Raw genomic sequence first — 6035 nt, forward strand, 5'->3', positions numbered from 1 at the left:
CGCCCCTTAAAGCGTGGAGGCAGACGGCAGGCTCGGCTCGAGCGGGCCCGCCCTGTCCCCGCCTCTGCCTGGCACCGGGCTGGCACGCAGGCCGCGCCTCTTCCGGCAACAAGCCAGCTCGTGGAAGATCACTAGAGTCGTAGCTGATCCAAGTCCGTAACGCCGCCGACTAGACGCCCTTCACGCCCGGCCGCCAGCCCCCTGCGACGGAGTCCCACCCACCTCCTCGCAGCCTAAGGCAGCCCATGTTCACCCACCATCTGTTGCCTTGGAGGAGGGGGACGCCACCTTTAAACCTTGAATACATGTACCGCTGTGTTGCCCCCACCAACCGGTAGAACGAGGTTACAGCCTTTGGTGGATTGGGGGTGTTTGACGCGCCGGTCACCCCTTCTGCAGCCAGCAACTGTCGGCCGCTGTGCGAGAGCCACATTTTTTTGCCACATTTTTTGTCATTTGGAGGAGCTGATTCCCCCACGATAAGAGAAACGGGTTGTACCGTCCTGCCAGCCTGGATACTCGCTGATAACCCCTCCTCTCCACGTGGCCACTCCCATTAGTATACATTCCACATATACATTTATGAATAAACTGAAACCAGCCATGTGTTTACATTCTTTTACGGGAATACTGGCCGCCGATTTATTACATGCATGGACTCTACCATACACCTCTGACTTCATAAACACAGTGGTCAAGCATAATTCAAGATGACAAGGCCATACAACATTACAGTGTCTAAACTCATTCTGAGTGCCACAAGTCATTCTTACAGGATCAAAATCATAATTACGAGACAGGTCATAAATCACGGTTGACAGGTCATACATCCTCTCTTCCCTCCCCCTGCCTCAGGAATCTCTCCTCACCTTGTTGTCTTCGGTAAAGAGTGGATTACCAAAGGATCCCGCACACTTAACATTTTGAAACAGGTAGCCTCGACATTAGCCCCTAACATGATGGACCTGATTAACGCCTCACTGTCCACAGGAATAGTCCCTACCAACTGGAAAGGAGCCATGGTGAAAGCCCTACTTAAGAAACCCAATTTGGATCCGGCAGCTTTGGGCAATTACCGCCCTATCTCCTTTCTGCCAGGAATAGGTAAGCTGGCGGAGAAATACGTTAATCAAATCCTCTCCGGATTCCTTGAAACCCACAACCTGCTTCCCTCCTCTCAAACAGGGTTCCGACCGCGTCAGAGCCCCGAAACGGCCCTGTTAGCAGTGGTGGAGGAAAGTAGAACATTTTTAGACTCAGGAGGTTCATCAGCCATTATACACCTCAACCTGAGCGCAGAGTTTGATACGGTGAACCATAGGATTCTGGCTCATCGTCTCAGGAGTATAGGAGTAACAGGCACAGTGCTTCAATGGCTGTGCTCCTTTCTGGAGGGTAGAACCTTTCAGGTATTTGAGGAGAACACCGCATCTAAACGTACCTCTCTGATGAGGGGAGTACCGCAGGGCTCGTCGCTTAGCCCGACCCTTTTCAATGTGTATATGGCTCCTTTGGCAGCCATTGTAGCCGCCTCTGGAATCCGGATGGTGACCTATGCCGATGATACACAATTGGTGGTAGCGTTAAACGAAGCAGATCAAAAAAACAATGGCCTCTACACTTGCCTAGAGGACGTCTCGAACTGGATGGATGCGTCTCAGCTCAAGCTTAATGGCGGAAAAACTGAGATCATGATATTGGGCAACCCCCTTAGTTTTAAAGTTCTACAAATTCTTCTAGAAGCTAATGTAGAATCACAGCAAGAAGCATAAGCAGGAGTAGTGACAATATTATCATGAGAAACAGGAGTAAACATGTTTGAGGATAAACTTGGAGTTTAAAATAAAATGGAATCATCTGAATCAGGAGTAACTGCAGTCTTAGAATGAATCACAGCTTGTTCGTCAGAGATGGGAACAAGTCTATTTTTGTTCCACCATCTTCCATCCTGAAGTAAACAGGCACTAAGACCAACTTTCAACATTTTGTTAAGTAAGGAGATGTAAAAGAAGATTCTCCTTTTTTGACACAAAAAGGTTTTTTGATAAGCGCCCATAAATCAGAAATAAAATCTTTAGTTTGAGCATGTTTGCGAATATCAAAATGAAATTTTTGTTTACTTTGAGCTAAAGCAACAGATTGACGTAAGGTAACATCTTTATTTGAATTATTGAAATTGTTGGAAATCGAAGAATGTTCTCCAACCAGGAAGGCAAAAGTAAAGTGCGACATTTTCTGCCTCTCAGTAATTCGGAGGGAGTGAAACCAGTTGTTGAGTGAGGTGAAACATGATAAGCATTGACTTTGTCTTTAAGAAAAAGATTAAAGTCTAAACCAGAAGAAAGAGCAGTTTGAACTCCTTCTTTAAGAAAACAATTAGCTCTTTCAACGAGGCCATTTGCAGCAGGACTATATAAAGCTACTTGAATGTGTCTAATGTCCATACCCTTAAAAAAATCTTGCATGGCATTAGATTAAAAATGAGTCCCATTGTCCGTGACTAAATCTTTAGGAGGACCCTCAAGGGAAAAAACATTCTTAAGAAATTGCAAAACTGAATGAGTGGAAACTGACTCAACAAAAGAAAAATATATCCATTTAGAAAAATAGTCAATGAGTACTAATACAAATTTAGAAGAATTTGGCAAAAGATTGAAGGGACCAGCGAAATCCAAAGCAGTTTTCGTCCAGGGACTGTCTGGTAGAGAAACTGGACGAGGGGGATTCTGTGTAGTCTTCCAATGTTTAACGGAGACCACACATTGGGGACAAACATCTACAAAAGAGGACACTTGAGCATTCAAGGAGGGCAACCAATAATTTTTTCTGAGTTTTTTTTACAAGTGGCGGTAACTCCTAGATGACCTGCATGTGCAATTGAAATGAGTTTATTCCTGAGAGAGGAAGGAGGAATAAAGCAACCATTTCTGGGTCAAATGTCATTTTCTAAAGATAATTCTGAAGAAACCTCAGCATAAGGTTTTAAGTCATGAGAAATGTTACGAATAGGAGGCCAACCTTTAACGATGAAATGTGAATTTTTTTTTAAAAGTATTAATCAGTGGAAGAAGCTTCAAACCAATCTTTTTCCGATATGGCCCCATTTGAGGGAGAAGAGGCATCAATGGATGCCACGACACAGTCAAATTCATCAATAGTGTCATAAAATTAATGGTAAAGGTAGACGAGAAAAGCAATCGGCCCTGAAATGTTTTCCGCCTTGTATATATTTAATAGTGAAGTTGTACTCTTGCAATTTTGAAAGAATACGTACAAGACGAGCAGGAGCTTTGCCTAGCCCGTCCCCTTGTAAAAGATAAACAAGAGGTTTGTGATCAGTATATATTGTAAAAGGACTACCCCAAAGATAGGTTTTAAATTTGGAAACAGCCCAAACACAGGATAATGCTTCTCTCTCAATTGTACTATATTTGGACTCTGCAGTAGCCAAAGATCTAGATGCAAAGGCAACTTTATGATCTTTACCAGAATTATGTTGACCAAAAACAGCACCAAGACCATTTAAACTGGCATCAACTGTGACAGTACAATGATGACCACGAACAAAAGGACTAAGTGCAGGGGCATTTACAACTAGATTTTTTATGTTAATAAAGGCTGTGTTAACATCATTGGACCAAACAAAAGCAGTACCTTTTTTGAGAAGAGATCTCAAAGGCTGAACAAAAGAGGCATAATCAGGTACAAAGCGAGCGTAATATTTGCAGAGACCTAAAAAAGATCTGAGGGCAACTTTGTCAGACGGAGGTGGAGCCTTAAGAATGGCTTCTACGTTACAAAATATGGGTTTGATACCTTCGGGTGTGATGGTGTGACCTAAATAGTCAATTTGTTCAGCTAAAAATTTGCATTTATCAGGTTGAACAGTAAAACCCCTTGAATTTAAAATGGAAAATACTTTATGTAAGGTATCCAAGTGTGTTTCTTTGCTTTCAGTAAAAACAAGGATATCGTCATGAAATGCTTGAACATTTTCAACATCTTTAAAAAGAACATCCATGACTTTTTTTGAATACTGAGGCTCCTGAGGCTAAACCGAAAGGCAGCCTCAAATATTTGTATGCTCCGAAAGGAGTGACAAAGGTGGTAAGTTCCTGAGAATCAGCATGCAAGGGTATTTGGTGATATGCCGAATGTAAATCAATTGTTGAAAAATATTTATAGTGACCAATGTTCAACAGCATTTGTTGGATGTGAGGGAGAGGATGGCAGTCAACAATAATGTTGCGATTTAAGGACCTGAGGTCTGCACATAGACGAAGATCCCCATTTGTTTTTTAGCGAGAACAATCGGAGATACCCACTCAGAGGAATCAGTAGTCGTAATAATGCCCTCTGCAGTGAGTTTCTCCAATTGTTTTTTGAGATCATTCCTGACACTGATAGGAACAGGTCTGACTTTGGGGGTGACCGGTTTTGCATTTTGTTTATGTCTAATGACTTGTTCAAAACCTTTGATATTACCAATGTTACTACTAAACACCGAAGGAAATTCTTTTTTGAGTAAATCAATAGGACAAGATTTTTCAAAACAATTGTCAATGGCAACAATAGGAAGATCTCCTAAAACAATAGGATTTTTATGGCCAGGTTTTAGAATAATACCTAACTTGGCTAAATCTCTCCAACCTACCAAATTTCTGCCTCTGACTGCAACATAAAGTTTAGTGTCAGTGAATCTGCCAATAATTTGTAAGGAACCAATAAAGAAACCAAGAAGATCAATATCCTTTTCACCAAAGGCTTTTGGAGAAATGTCTGGAGCTTGAAGAGGAATGGAATGACCCCAAATGTTAAAGAAAGTGGTATCAGCTAACACAGTGATGGGGGCTCCAGAATCAGCCATAATCTGTAAGGATTTGTCATTAATGAAAGCTTGGCAAAGGGGCCGTTCATAATCATTAGAATCAGAGGGTTCATCTATGGATAAAAGAAGATTGGAAAATGTATTAGTGCAGTCAGAGACAGAAGAAACAGAAGCTGAGGTGGAAGTATTTTGTACTTCAACATTGTGGATTTTAACAACTAGAAAAGAACGACGAGATTTACAAAATTCCTGAAAATGACCAGTTTTCTTACATTTACCACATTTCTTTCCCAAGGCAGGACAAGAGGGAAAATTTGCAATATGATTTTTGTTACCACAGCAAAAGCAAAAGTTGCGTTTAACTTCCTTGTTAAGTCTGATGGCAGAAACAGTAGAACATTCTGAATTATCTGAAACATAAGAAATAGGAGAATGACCCTCTTGACCTGACAAAGCTTGAGAAGAAATTATGGAACGGTCAATACTTTTCCCTATGTCAATAACTTCTGAAAGAGAAGGATTATGACAAGTTAAAAGGCGCTCTTGCATTTGTTTTGAAAAAACAAATTGGTCTCTAATGGAAACATCTGTATAATTATCAAATTCACATGTAGAGGCGAGGACCCGAAGAGCAGCCACATATTCTTCATCAGATTCATCCCTGGCTTGTTTTCTTTTAAAGAAACTGTGTCTTTCCAAAAAAACATTTGGTTTATCCGAAAATTGTTTTTTAAGTTTTCCTTTGGATTCAATGTAAATGTTCCAGGTACCATCACCAGAGGGCCTAGGAAAAGGAGGTAAGTTATCGAAAAAATTGGTGCAGCAACACCCAAGTGATTATAGAGAAGAGCGTTTTTCCTTTCTAGAGAATATTCTGTTCCGTCAATGGCGATAAGATAATTTTCAAAAATATGGATCCATTGTCTTCACACAATTTCAGGTTTGCCTGGCTTTTGTAAAAATGGTGGAGGATATAAAGCGTTGTCCGAAGACGACATAGTTTAGATAACACTTGAAGAACACTTCCTTGGGTTTGAATAAAATAACTATCACAAACTACAGTAGAGCAATAGACAATGTAGTAAAATCAAAGGCAGTTGAGTAAATAAAATATGATGTCATAAAGTATATTTCCTTTAAAGGTAGAACTTTGCAATAATAGAGCTGTATGAATGCTGAAGAAAATAATTCTGCCGGCCAAAAGTAA

This window comes from Triturus cristatus, chromosome 8 (genome assembly GCF_964204655.1).
Source record: "Triturus cristatus chromosome 8, aTriCri1.1, whole genome shotgun sequence".
NCBI classification, from domain to species: Eukaryota; Metazoa; Chordata; class Amphibia; order Caudata; family Salamandridae; genus Triturus; species Triturus cristatus.